General features: G+C 30.6%; 2 protein-coding genes across 4 annotated transcripts in view; one reads left to right on the forward strand and one right to left on the reverse strand.

The window, feature by feature from the left end:
- Gbeta13F (guanine nucleotide-binding protein subunit beta-1) overlaps positions 1–8,223 on the reverse strand; it is a 50,280-nt gene extending 42,057 nt beyond the window's left edge. For both annotated transcript variants that reach the window (XM_068768579.1, XM_068768580.1), the window contains exon 1: positions 7,982–8,223. The gene's annotated coding sequence lies outside the window, so the exon portion shown is untranslated. The remainder of the gene's footprint in view (positions 1–7,981) is intronic.
- Positions 8,224–9,713: 1,490 nt separating this feature from the next.
- The window catches only part of Abcd1 (ATP binding cassette subfamily D), a 116,014-nt gene continuing 112,305 nt past the window's right edge, over positions 9,714–13,422 (forward strand). For both annotated transcript variants that reach the window (XM_068768708.1, XM_068768709.1), the window contains exon 1: positions 9,714–9,932. The gene's annotated coding sequence lies outside the window, so the exon portion shown is untranslated. The remainder of the gene's footprint in view (positions 9,933–13,422) is intronic.

The raw sequence follows: 13,422 nt of genomic DNA on the forward strand, positions 1-13,422 counted from the left end.
TGTACGGCACTCTATCAAAAAATCAAAGGTTTCAGAAATATTTATCGTAATGATAATATACTAATAAAAAACATTTTAAAAATTAATGTTTGTCTACTATGTATCCGCATATATACTGCTATACGGCTAGAAGATTTTGGGCAGTCGCATTCTAAAAGAAAAAAATAAGTTAATGTAACATTTCGGAATGATCACTCTATACAGAAAAGTTAGATCTTTTACATCCATGATCAATCACCCTGTACATTTCAGCGTATCTACTTCAATTGTACATGTCCTAGTCATTAACCACCGGACTATGTTGATATTCAACCAAAAATATTTTAAAATAATTTCACCTTTGGTAATGCTATAAAAGTTCAAATAATTGGTCGAAAATAATAAAAAAAAATGATTCCATTTTCAAATATTTAACACATTACGTGTCAGTTGATTGCAGAGCGCAGACGCGCGGTGTTATCGCGGCGGCCGATTAGTTTCCCGCGCCGACAATGGGACTGTATTATAATCATTATAATCCATCTAATGCGATTAGGCCAATAGAATCAAAGCGGGCCGCGCGCGCGACGGCTCTTCCTGCAACTCCACGTACCTATCGACGCCGCTCGCAATCGAAAATATCTTACCCGATTCATTTATGTGATACGCGTATGAAATTATCATTTTATTTCATCAAATTCTTATTAACCCTTTCGCCTATAAACACGAGTCTGACACGTGGTAAAGAATTTGTGCCATAAACAAAAGTCACAAATCAGAGCCCTGATGAGGGATTGGTGCATAAGATGCCGCGTATTATTTTTGTCGTTATTAATTATGTTTGCACACTAGACGTCTAAAAATTAGTTTTTTATTAGTTTCCTAAACATTGTAAATTATTTCACAATTTTTTTTCATTGCTCTGAAAAAACATGTCATGAAAGGTACACATTTTGCACCAGTTCAGGTACGCGGTACCGATTCTGTTGTTTACTATAGCTCGCGCAATTGACAGATATCGGGTAGGCCAAGGGGATAAAAATGTCTATTAATTTCTAAAAGAACTGTCTTACATCCAGCATTTTGAAACAACTTAAATAAAGTCATCCATCTACTGCGGGATGTCTTCCAGAACCTTATGCCCTGTTCGGCCATCACAAAACTATGTGGCCGGCCCAATGCCAAATTACTTGCATCCGCTATCTTGATTACTTTCATTGTTTACTATCTCTTCTTCGCTTATATACTCTTATTGAAAATTTTCAACCACAGCCTTCTATAGTCCATTGAGTGACTGCAGTCTTACCAATAAAGCCAGGAGTGAAAAACCACATCCCAGTGCCACAAATATTGTTCATAGACTTTCATCTAACTAAAGCATTGAGGCATATTGGATGAGGCTTTGTGTTGTTAAAACCTGTTCACTGCATTACTATAGATATAATACATCCCTTGTTTATTATATAAAAATTTTGTGTATAGGATATAATCAATTAACTCATAACAGGATATAAGTACTTCTGTAATCCTAGTATGCAGTGAGAAACCTTATATAAAGCAATACATTAGGTGGCTCATTTTCTTAAAACGTCACATTTAACATACCATAAAAACAACAGAAATAACCCAATGGATTAGAAAGTTGAAGTGGCAGAACATGTTGCCGCTGGAGCTTTGAGGTTCTGGATTGGATACCACAGACCAGTAAATGCAGTGTAGAATGTCCACCCACAAGGACTGACAACCTTGATACAGTTTTAAAATACTGAATTAACGCTTTCAGCCAATATCTGACTCAGAATCAGATCAGTCTCAGTCAGAATTTTATATATTAGATTTGCCATATATATAATAATACATATGGCTAATATAATAAATAAAATTCTCGTGTCATGGTGTGCGTGATTGAACTCCTCCGAAACGGCTGGACCGATTTTCGTGAATCTTAGCCAGCCAGGGTCAAGAATCGGACAACATCTATTTTTCATCCCCCTAAATGTTAGGGGTGCTCCACCCCCAGATTTTTTTTAAACAAAATTTTTGGTTTTTATATTTTTATGATACAGCATACAAAAATACAACCCTAAATTTTCATCCACCTACGATCAACCCTTATTTTTCAATGTTTCCTAGTAATAACATACATGGCAAAACAACATTTGCGAGATCAGCTAGTATTAATATAACAAATATACTTTTATATAAAATTTGGAGTATATCTGCACTACCTTGGGTTAATAGGTAGATATTGCCTAAAGACATCGAGTTCGAGATGAATAAATGAATTTATGAGGAGACCTATGTAAAGCAGTTGACATAGTATGATTGAAATTATGATATCACATAGCAGTAGGTATCTCACAATCTTGAAAAGTTAACAAAAAAGCTACGAGTCTCAATAGTTTGTAGTAGTGAACATTGTCTGCAACATATCCCACTTTGCAGCATCACATCAATAAGGAAGTGCAAGTTACGGGGGGACTGGTCCAAATGTAACTACTAGATAATTTCAGGACATTCAACCTGTCACAATCGACATATAAATTGTAGAAGGATATTTCAGCATATATACACCTAAATCCAAATATGATAATGTTCATATTACCCTCTTCTTATGGCATATTTCATTCTCTTCATCATCTATGGTTACAGATCAGTACCGAACAAATGGTAGTGTACTACTTAAAATGTTAAAATAATTGAAGTTTCAAACCCGCCTGCCTGAATAAAGATATTGTAAAATTGAGTTTAGTTTGTACTTAGAGCTAATATAAATCGTTAAATGATTATTTATGCTATAAATAGGACATTTTTATAAGAATTCAAAGCCAACCCCTACTTAAACACCACCCTCTAGAAGCTACAACCCAAGTTGGGAACCTGTGGTATAAAATATTCAAGACCGCATCTCTTATCACCTTGTTATAACATTTTAACATTGCTATTGATAAGTTACTAAAAAGCTGCTTTTTATGGTAACTACTACTTAAGGTATTTTGTTATTATTAATACATATTTAAATTTTTGGTACCCTTGTAGATTTATGTTCAAAGAGTACATCCTACAAGACTGACTATAAGCAAATGACATGTCAATGAGTATGCCAGTGAAAGGGAGTACCATATCTTGAAGTAACTCCCCTTTCATGGAGAACTCCATCTGTTCATGCAACTTATGCTAGATATTACAGCTCTTCAAGTATTTAACTTAATTTGCTGATAATATTGTTCAGCCGACAGGTTTTGATGATTAGCTAGCCATTGTCGGTATAACTTAAGAAAAGATTTTAACCCTTTTTTGACTGTTGCCATTATTGTCTTTATATCTTTATATAAAATAAATGTTTATACCTATTTATATATATTTAAGCTTTAATAAAAATTATTAACTAGGTATTCTCGGCAAAAATAATAATTACACATTTGAGATATAAATACATCCTAATTCTTATAAGTAAAGGTCTATTAATATGAAATATATGGAGCAGAAATAAATTGTAATTCAATGAAGCATTTACATTACATAATACATCCTCCTTGAATTACATAAATAACAATGTAACATATCAATTACCATACAAGTTATATTTAAAAAATATATAGATTCCCACAAGTGGGGTGTTTTACCAAAGATCTGGTACTTATTGGACAGACTATTATAACTTTTAGTTTTCAAAAGACAGGCAGACAGAAGACATGGATATTTTAATATTTGAAATAATTTAGCATACAATGCTCTATGGTTTGACAGGTGACATCTTGTTTTAGTTTAAATATCTATTTAATATATATGTATATATATATATGTGTGTGTGTGTGTGTGTATATATATATCTATATAATAGATTGAAATTTTTTCTGTTAAATACTCATATCCTGAATTGATTGACAATGTTTAAAAAATTACAACCTTTTGCAGTTTTATTTACTTGAAATGAGTTTGAAGGATAAATTTTAACTTAAATAAATTTTAGGAAGTATATATATAGAAAGATCAACTCAACCTTTTCCATTAAGAAATAACGGCATAATAATTTTTATTTAAAACAAATTCTCTCTAAAATGTGATTATTGTCCCAACCATGGAAATATAAAAAAATTAAAACATTTTTTAAAGTGAAACAATAATAAACATACTAGTTGGTCCTATTTGCAAAACCATGTATATATGTTTTAAATTACTATATCCAAAATCAAGCAGTAATATTTTACTCTTTAGTATTTTACTGTGAAGGGCTTTATATATTTTCATCACCATTTAATCACACTAGTCAATATTGTTTTGTATAAACCTCGGGTAGTTGCTTATACATATGAAATATATATCAGGTCACCTACTTGATTAATCATATAAGAAATAATAACAGTTTATATACAGACTGACATTTTTATTTTTTGCATTGCATATACAGGTGTCGCTTAAACATCTGTGTAAATGTTTCAATAATCCACCTGTATATTGTCCAGAAGTATAACATAGATTGTTGCAACACAAAGATTCACATACTTAAAAAAAATTTTTTTTTTCGAATTTAATAGGATCTGGATAGATATCTTTAAAAGCTCATTCATGTATGGTATCATTTTTTATCATACATAAATTTGTTCAATGCAAATAAATAAAATTAGTGTCTGTTTATAATATTAAAATAACCTATAAAATGCATGTAAATATATGTATATTAACATATATCAAATTTACATTTTTTTTGTGTTTGTCTCTTTATTCTGGGTAATCTCTGAAATGGCTCTACCCCTTTTACAGACTTATACCGGCAGGTAGCTTATGTAATATTGTTTAATGTAGTAATTATTGTTCATAACATGATAGCCATTATATTTTACTAGTCAATTAAATCATATATTGTTCTAATTATGATTGAATATGTTTGATATGATTGAGAATATAACAATTTCACCAATTTTTTTCAGATTCTAAACTTGTTTTTTTATTTTCGACAACTGTCCAACATTAATGTGTCAGACTATGTCAAACAAATTCAATATTATTTATTTATCTATTGTTGTTTTGAAACAAAAAAAAAACAGATTTTTTAACAATTTTTTTTGGTATCGGATGTAGATACTTTGGTGTTAATTTGTGTATTTAGACATTCAAGTGTTAAGCCCAAAATGGACAGGAATCTTTTAAACATAGGCAACCATTGACAGACAATATTTGTAATGTTTTGTCATAAACAAGGAATAAACTTTAAAAATATTCAAATAGCATGAGTGTTATTGCTTTGTTTGTCACTATTATCATAGTGACTCAATGTCTAATTCCAATAAAAGGTATATATTTTCAGCCTCTATTTAATATATTAATTTATATGTTATGTATCTTCTTTTCAGCTGATGGATGCCCACTGCAAGTCATAGGCCTTCCTCAAAGGTCGTCATGATCACCAGTCTTGCGCTGCCCACAACCAGAGATGTCCAGTGACCATAACTATATTGTCGGTCTAACTAGTGGGAGGCCTACCCACGCCGCGTCTACCGGTTTGTGGTCGTCACTGAAGAATCTTTCAGCCCCAATGGTCATCAGTTGCAAAAGCAATGTGCCCCGCCCATTTCAGACGAGCAATTCTTTAAAGCTATGTTGATGATATTAGTTATTTGTCGATTTCCTCATTTCTGAGTTGATCTATAAGCAGATAGCCCTCCAAAGTACTCTCTGTGGGACCTTGAGCCTATTAATGACAACCGTCATTATGTATTTTATATTTACTGATTTCATTTATTATTTTTGTCTTCTAGATAAAAGATTTCATAATCACATTGGATATTGCATTTGCAATATTGAAACAAAAATTTCAATTGCAGTTGAGTGTTATGTTCCTTTATAGGTGACACAACATTAAAAATTTACTTTATACAACATTGCAAAAAGACCAGACTACATCAAATCAAAATATGATATATATCGATGATTGCACATTAGAAGAAATATCTGCCAAAGTAACGTTAGACTTTTTAAGGCTGTATACTTAAAAATACTCAATTAAAATTATCTGTTATGGATACAGTAAATTATTAAGTTGATATATAAAGACTACAAGAGCTGCAAATGGTATTGATAGCAGACATTTGTTGAAATATATTGTTATAGACACTACACATTTATCAGTGTTTGTGATATCAATCCTAAAAATCCAATTATACCACATGACCAGCTGTATTTCACTTGTTAGTCTTTTGGATAAATATTATTAATTATTTATGCAGAAGAAAAAAAAGAACTGGCTGGAAGAGAAATTTGGTCAGTGAATGAACTGTAAGGACTCTAAATCCAGCCAAATGATATATCCACCAACACATGATAAATCTATTGAATGCTGAGAAGTCACATCTCGTGTATATCATGAAATGTTACAATAAACACCATGGTTTTAAAATATACTACAGGATTTATTAAAATTTAAAGTGAATATACAAGGCTGTGAAAAGATAATGTCTCTCAGATATTCAGTTGCATATTTTTTTATATTGAAGTGTTGGCTTATTATAGAAAGCACTTTTATATCCTAAGGACCCTATAGTGCTAATAGGCAATCAAGATATATAGATAATTAAACCTTCATGCACAGGGTCAGGCCAACTTCTCCAGAACGTCTACACAACATTAATTAAAAAAAAAAAAACACTTTTAATGACAAAAGAAAAACAACACACTTTTTTATTTCAATGAGCAACTAAAGAATACATTGTATAAAATAAAGGTATGTGCAGAATTCGAGAAGAACTAAGCCCTGTAGGGCATGTATCGGCTGATGTGATGATGATGTCCAGAATACCAGTATTTGCTACTCCCTTGAAGCAACCAACATTATGTTGACAATCAGCCATTTTTTTACTATTTATTCATAGATGGCAAAAGGTTGTTGATTGTTTAATGAACATGAATATATTACTGATTAGAAATAAAAACTCATTAAAAAGTCAAGAAAGTGTCATTACTTCGGTCCCCCTAATGTTTTAAATCTTTTTCAGTTGTAATAATTGTGTTGATTGATATTCATAAAATGTTATAAAATATTTTATTGTGTAAAATTGATGACCATTTGTCAATCTTTTTGATCTTTTACAAGTAATAATTTATTTTCGATGGTCTTCTTACTATCTAATTTTGTTTTATAATATATATATGTCGTAAAATCTTACCACGCTCCAATCGAAATATGTGCTGATTGTGCTAATTTTTTAACTTGATCACTTTAATTTTTTTATAAAATCTCGTCAATAACTAGATAAATGTTAAAAGTTGATAAATTCGATTTTACTACACAATCTGCAATGTTAATATGTTAACACTGCAAGAAAACTTGAAAAGGAAATGTAAAGTCCATTACATTGTGAAGGTAAAAATACAGATAGCATATGACAAGAAAATCGATACGTTAAGCAAAGGTGCGAACACATTACAGCACACGACAATTAGCAGTACAAATACTCAAGCGTAAGTATTCACGAAAAAAGATACGTTAACACGAAACGCAAGCAATAAAATATCTTATTTACGGTAAAATATCTAGTAGAGCATGCCTTAGTGAAAACGTATGCGTGACATAGAAGGAAGGAAAAATACGTGCAAACACAAATATCGTTTTATAGATGCGTATTCAGTAAGAACAATGTAAATTTTTCACTAACCTACCCGAGCAACACCCAGTCTACAGTTTTCAGCACATATATAACATATAACAAAATATGTATAGTACTATTTCTGTTTTATTACAACAGCGAATAGTTTTTAAACCACTATCACTATATTTAAGAGAGATTAAACAGTAGACAATATTTCGAATAGAATCAATAATGTAATACACCCAATTTCAATAATGGGTGTACCACGCATTGACCGGGCAAGAACCATTTCCAGGCACAATTGCTTATTCATTACTCACGTCACGCCCTATCATTAACGATTATCGTAATAAAAATTACAATTAAAACATAAAGAAGCGGTGTAGTAGAATAAGGGTTTTAAAAAAGTACTTTACCCAGCAATCAGCAAAATCTCTTCCGACTATTCCTCCAGCGGCGGTCCTGTGGCGATTCGGAAACCACTATTACAACAGGATTCTATCTTTTTGGCACATCTTGTATATTTTCAACAACACTACACTGAACAGAGAATTAATCACAAGTTTTAAACACGGACAATTCCACCATTTAGTATTTCATACACCCTGGAGCTCGATCCTTTTCACGGCCATTTGCAAATTGCGTCAAAGTTCCTGGGATGTGATTGGTGCGCTCTGCGCTAGTGTCGTCCGGGCCGAGCACGCAGTCTGGTGATAAAATAATGAACTAAATATTATGCTTACTGAAAATAAACTCTATTCCTACACCATACAAACCGTTTAAACAAGTCCTCATATTACTTAAGCTGTTTTGGACGAAGTGGAACTGGGTGCGGTAGGAGTGTTTCGAGAACCCCGTAGCGTGACGTCAAACTGGGCGTGAGAAGCGAAAAGCGCTTATTTTAAATCCTATTTTATTTCCTGTACACTTCCACGTGATATAATAAATATTTTTATTTAATATAATGTAATATTACATCAGTACATAATTTAATATTGCTTATATAAGGATATTTCTAATATTTAATGAATATATGTTATATATGTAGTGAAATATAATTAACCGATTTTTTTAACGCAGTAAATATGTGTAAGAAATGAAAATTATACACTACTTATATCAAACGATTTTTAATGTATTAATAACCTTATTTCATTGTTTTATTTAAAAAAAATGAAGACGCACCGATTTTAATGTAATGTTTAAAATAAAACTTAGTAATATTATATTTTTTTTTACTCTTTCTACATACATTGAACTTTTGTTTATCCTGTTGAATTATTCTATTATACATGTTATGAAATATCAATATAAATAATACTTATGGAATATTTTAACTTAAAATTATAAATAATAAATAAAAAAAAACATTAAGCTCGCAAAAGTATTTCTTATTGTACAAAAGGACTTATTATTGTAAAAATTTCATGCCTGCATTTGTTATATGAAACAACAAGATCTATTTTAATTTTTACTTAGGTAATATTTTGTAAGTGCTTAAGTTTCATTTTTCTCTTATCAAATAATTAATAATATAAAAACAATAATTGCGGTCATTTAGTTATTGTAATTAGTGAATTGTATTAGAATCAATTTTAGTACGCACACATATACTAATCGATATTTTTTGTTCCATTTGTCATTTGTCACAAGTGGGAGGAGATTTTACTAAAAACCTATTAATTTAATGTATTGAGAAATGTATTATCTATATAACAAGCATTTTAAGGTCATTGATTTACTTAATCTATATTACTTGATTTTTAACATCACAATCGATTTAACTTTTAACTATCTTTACCTAACTTTAGAAAATCTGCGATAATTTAAGCAATATCTCGGTTTTCAAAAAATGTCTATGAGTAATTAATTTTTAAAATATATTCAAATTAACCTTGTTCAATTTTATCCTTTTTAAAATATTATTTTAATGCGAGTAATGGCAACTACACACAGAATGTCATCTGTCAAAAAAAGCCGCGAAAGGTGATTGGGTTAAATTAAAATACTTTAATGAAAGCAAGCTCTTGGTTTGCGTTTCGCAAAGGTATGCGGCACGAATAAGCCAATGGCTAAAATATTAAAAAACATCTTATGTTTCTTCTCGAATTATAGCGTTGCAGTAGTCGCCTTTGTATTTCTGTCAAAGAAGACGTATTTAGTGTCAGCTGTGCTTCAAAATAATAACAATAAACGCAACAAAAGAGTCATCAGTTGTTTTGACTCTTACGTTAAAAGTTAATTAAATTATTGTTACAAGTTACTGTACTCAATATTCTATACTTTAACTACTGTAGAAATATTGAAGTGTTTAGTATTTACTAAATTGCGATCGTAAGACTATTGAGTTTTATAAAGATATTATTGGTAAGTATTAAAATTTCTTTGTGTGTCTATTTATGAAATGAATGTGTATCTATTTATTAATTAATTTTAAATATGAATTTATAGTCCTTGTTAGAAATGTGTTATTTTTTGCACAATAAATTTCGAGTGGTTCCATTGAACTTAACAGTTTATGCATTAAACAGTTGGACATTATTAACTTATTTATTTCAGAATATTTCAATATACGAAAATATATTAGAATGTATCATTCCGTGAAGTCTAGTTTTTTTTTAGTATAAAATAATTTACAACAAACCTTGAGGTAGTAGATTAAAAAAATAATGTTTTAAATAAATTACCGAACGTGCGAAGGTTACGAAAATAAAACTGCATGCTAGAATATGTACAGTTTATTTTATGAAATCAAATTTTCCTTGATATCTTTTGCACAACAGATGACATAAATATTTATTCACTTTGTTATTTAATAATAAATGGACGATAATTAGTAGTACATAAAAATCTCCAATTATAAGAAAAAAATAACAAACCTTAAAGACTTCATGTTTAAAAAAAATAGCATTTGTTTATATTCTGTTGGTGAGTCATTTAAAATTTGTAATGTGTTTAATATGGTTGCTTACAAAGAGCCCTATATGGTTCAAGGTCGCCCAGATAGCAATGAAACTTTGCTCAGTTTTGCTGCCAGATCAAATCAGAAAATAAGAAGATCCACAGAACAATCAAAGCTTGTAAAATTACTCATTTGTAAGGTTCTTTTATCAAAGTCGACGCCCATTGGCGTCGAAGGTTTCTTGAGTGGCGATCACGCGCCAGAAGACGCGGCGTGGGCGGGTCGCCACTAGGTGGACTGATAACATAGTTAAGGTTCCAGGATGTCACTGGGGGCAGGGGAAGTCACTGATGAACAATGTGTTTGAAAATTACTGTTCCTTTTTTGTTTAATAATACTAATGATTGGAAGCCCTTATATTCTGGAAGATCATTGAAAAATTTTTGATACTTTATATATAATTAAATAAAAGTTTTTATTTGATGACCTATGTGCATCTGTATATGACTTTTAAAACCTGTGTGTAAAGTATATATTAATACTGCTTATTGCATATTCAGAAATAAAAATAATGTAACCAGAAAAAAATGCATGATAGACAAGTGGCCACCACTTAGAGTTAATATGTTTTATCATCATCTGCCCATCAGCCAGACTTATAGAAAGTCAGTTCATGTGTGGAAATGCTGTCAGTAGTTCTGAATATTAACTCCAGCTGCCATAATAATTTCAGATGTGCTAGAGTAATGTTTGAGACCTGTAAAATAACTAAGATGTTGTAAATTACTCTTATTCTTCTGTATGACTTTTTATATTATTAATTCATAGCTGATACATGCAGAATGCTTTTTTTTTAAAAATCTAAGAAGTTTTACTTTGATATAACATGCAATATTGTTAAATAGTAAGTATAAAAAAAACTTTACTGTATTTAAATGTAATTTTATTTTGAACCTGCGGAATCTGCAAATGGCTATGGTACAAGACGTTAGTGTGCAGGCCTGACACCTCTTAAGGCTTCAGAGCTTGAGGGATTACACATAGATGATACACCAAAAATGATAAAATCTTAATTCTTTGAGTTAAATGACTACATTATATGATAATTTATAGTTTCATATCACATAATTTTGATTTATTTTCTATATTTCCATAAAATTACTTAATATTTCTCTGTGAATGCTGAAATTTTTACACAGCTTGTGTTTCAAATGTTAATTCTTTATATAAATAATATTTAGTACTTTTAAAAATATATGATTGAATACATAAATGGTATATCAGTACATATATTTATATTTATTTATTTATAAACATTTTACCACCCTATTATGTCTGTCAAAATCTATGCTATGTTTGAAATAAACATTGCATGCTCCTAGTTCAAATAGCATATGGTTCTTTGAACCATTGTGTCCATACCTTTTCATCATGATACAAGCATATGTACAGAAGCAAACACCCTGTACATGTAAAAAGATTTACAGGTGTGAATGTATAGTTCATTAGCTGATATTTAATGTATGGTACAGACTATTCAAAACTCAATGGTTTGTGTAATAAATTATGTATTTATTTATTTAAATTTTTTGTACGCCATAAACAATAAATAGAGGAAAAAAGAAACAATTGCTATGGTAAAAGAGGCGGTCTTATCGCTCGAGGCGATCTCTACTAGACAATTTTTGAATGGAGATGAGAGACATGAAGGAGAGGGCAGTTTAGGGCGTACACACATATAAATACATACATTAATATACACACATACATAGATCAAATTATACATTTGTAGACAAATACATCTCTCTCTCTCTCTCTCTCTATATATATATACTTTTTTAAAATTTGAACTACTACATATTAAAGTTAATTATAGTTTATTATATGCTCCTGTACACTTTGTACCGTCAGAAGTTACAAAGAAATTGATGTAACATATTTTAGAGTGATCAACTTATATTATTGGAAATAGGTGTAAAATCTTTTTGCTGATAAATTAGCTATATCACTTCATTAAGGATTGTACATCGATATTTAATCATCCTGTATATGTAGATTGTAATGCGGAACTATGTCGCTGGTCAAAAACACCTACTACCGACGTTTTTGACATATTTAAAGTACAATACAGTGTTAAATAAATAAATAAATTGTTATCATGGCGAACTAGTGGTATCAACGGGGAAACGATGGTACAATAACATTTCAAGGCCAAGACTGTAAATATATTATAGTCATACGCATCACGTAATGTGACATCCATTTGTCATGTAAGCGACTACAATAAAATATACGAACCATAGATAAATAAACCTATACTACAATATATTTAGTCTGGCCATAAATACTGTTATCAATAAAAATAAAAAAAAACTTTTGAATTTAGAATCTGTCATTTACGTTCGTTCATTGTGTTTACATATTTTCGCGCCAATATATTACGAGTGACGTGATAAAGAGAACCGAATCGCTGTGATCGCATTACATAAAGTAGGTATAGTTCCAAATACAATTTTTACAATCCTAAATACGCTTGGTATTAGTCAAATTGTGTACCGTGCTATTTACAGGTGCAATAAAACCTCCTTTGTTTGTGACAGAAAAAGATCGTACAAGTAGTGTTCGTACAAAAAAAGCAGATAAAACAGTAAGGTAAATAATTCGAATTAATCCTTTCCAAACGAAATAAATTTTACTACGGAAGGTAAAGATAGCAGCTAGAATCATGTCGCGTATTTTAAAAGATGATTTAAGGTCATTCATTAACTGATTATATAAAAAAATAGGGCATTAAAACACATTTGTAAACGGAACGCAAAGTGAGGTCTTGTATATAGTCTCAGTGCGTCATTTTGCGTCTTGGTTTTAATCAAACCAACCCAACTCCCTGAGAAATCCCAGCAGACCCTTGATGTGAGAGGGTGAGGCACCTCGGCGATCGGAGACGGATAGCCC

This window comes from Battus philenor, unplaced genomic scaffold, assembly GCF_028537555.1.
Source record: "Battus philenor isolate CCGP_79_NKW_IND1 unplaced genomic scaffold, ilBatPhil1.0.hap1 SCAF_26, whole genome shotgun sequence".
Lineage (NCBI taxonomy): Eukaryota > Metazoa > Arthropoda > Insecta > Lepidoptera > Papilionidae > Battus > Battus philenor.